Raw genomic sequence first — 2022 nt, 5'->3', positions numbered from 1 at the left:
TTTTATGCGGGAAAACGTGAAGGTTGAAAATCTGAAGTCGTCTGTCAAATCTGGAAAAATCGTGCCACGATGGGAAAACAACGTGCCACGATGATGTTATACCAGAAAGGTTTTTACATAAGAAAAAGAGAGAGGCACAAAATAATACTGCAATGGCTGAACGCACTCTCAAAGAGTATGCTACTCCTTCAACGGAAGAGCCACAAGCTATTATCGTGTACCCAACGGTTGCGGGTAATAACTTCGAAATCAAGCCTGCACTACTCAATTTGGTGCAGCAAAATCAGTTTTCTGGATCACCCACTGAGGATCCAAATCTCCATATTTCTTCCTTCCTAAGACTCAGTGGCACCATAAAAGAGAACCAAGAAGCCGTAAGACTTCATCTCTTTCCCTTTTCCTTAAGGGATAGAGCTAGCGCTTGGTTCCATTCCCTAGAAGTCGGTTCCATCACTTCATGGGACGATATGAGGCGAGCATTCCTTGCCCGATTTTTTCCCCCATCTAAAACCGCTAAGCTTAGAGATCAAATCACGCGTTTCAATCAAAAAGGTGGGGAGTCTCTCTATGAGGCGTGTGAGCATTTCAAGGAAATGCTTGGACTTTGTCCCCACCATGGCCTAGAGAAGTGGCTTATAGTCCACACGTTTTATAATGGCTTGTCATATACCACTAAGATGTCTGTTGATGCAGCTGCAGGTGGAGCTCTAATGAACAAAAACTATACGGAGGCTTATGACTTGATTGAAGACATGGCTCAATATCACTATCAATGGACCAACGAGAGAGCCGTCACCACTCCTACTCCCTCTAAGAAAGAGGCAGGTATATACGAAGTCTCTGAATATAACCACCTTGCTGCTAAGGTTGAGGCATTAACCCAAAAATTTGAAAAACTTAATGTTAATGCTATCACACCTTCTTCTGCACCCCCTCCTTGTGAAATCTGTGGTATATCCGGTCATATAGGTGTTGATTGTCAGTTAGGTAGTGCTGCCAATATTGAGCAACTGAATTACGCTCAATATAACCAAGGAACGAGGCCAAATCAAAATTTTTACAAAAATCCTCAAGGTTCCTATGGACAAACAGCACCACCTGGCTATACAAACAACCAGAGAGTGGCTCAAAAATCAAGTTTGGAGATTTTATTGGAAAATTGCATAGCCAATCAAAATAAAAATCTTCAAGAGCTGAAAAACCAAACGGGATTTCTGAACGACTCTCTCTCCAAACTCACTACCAAGGTTGATTCTATTGCCACACACACCAAAATGCTTGAGACCCAAATCTCCCAAGTGGCCCAACAAGTGGCCACCTCTTCTCAAACACCAGGAGTCTTTCCTGGTCAACCTGAAACAAACCCCAAAGCCCATGTCAACGCCATTTCTCTTGCGGGCAGTAAGTTAGAAGAGACCGTTACTAAAGCCAAAAGTGTCAAGGGAGAGAAGGTTAAGCTTCTAGGTGAGAAGGATGCGATAAAGAAACCACTTGATAAGAACAAAAGCCTTAACCCATTGAGGCTTACTAAGCTCAACTTGGAGGATCAATTCGCTAAATTCTTAAACATACTTAAAAAGATTTGCATTAAGATTCCCTTTGCTGAAGCTTTGTCTCGTATGCCTCTATACGCCAAGTTTTTAAGGAAGGCATGGTAGGATTTGAGTTCGAAAATGTTAAGGAAGGCCCTGCCCTTTATTATTGCAATATGGTCAAAGAACATGATGTGAAAGAACGCTTTTTAGCGTCATCTACACAATACAACATCTTTGACCCTTTCTAATGGACACCTTCTCTAACGTCAAGCTAATGATAATAAAGAAGCGCTTCGTGGGAGGCAACCCACGCATTTAACTGCTTTTGTTTGTTTTGTTTTTGTTATTTTAAGTCTTTTATAGGTAATTGTCCAAGTAGGATTCAAGAAAACAGAAAAACTTTGAAGCCTCGTCCTCCAGAACCTTGGCACGACCCGTGCTCACACTGGCACGGCCGTGCCAGACCTTGACAAAACAAACCAGCCAT

The 2022-nt window shown here is 42.3% G+C and overlaps 1 non-coding gene across 1 annotated transcript; it reads right to left on the bottom strand.

The window, feature by feature from the left end:
* Positions 1-515: 515 nt before the first annotated feature.
* Positions 516-622, bottom strand: LOC112420620 (small nucleolar RNA R71). The gene has a single exon (XR_003010793.1). It is a non-coding gene; the product is annotated as a small nucleolar RNA R71 (small nucleolar RNA).
* Between the last annotated feature and the right edge of the window lie 1400 nt (positions 623-2022).

This window comes from Medicago truncatula, chromosome 3 (genome assembly GCF_003473485.1).
Source record: "Medicago truncatula cultivar Jemalong A17 chromosome 3, MtrunA17r5.0-ANR, whole genome shotgun sequence".
Taxonomy (NCBI): Eukaryota; Viridiplantae; Streptophyta; class Magnoliopsida; order Fabales; family Fabaceae; genus Medicago; species Medicago truncatula.
Note: the sequence above shows the minus strand (reverse complement) of the source record. Positions and strands in the feature narration are given on the sequence as shown.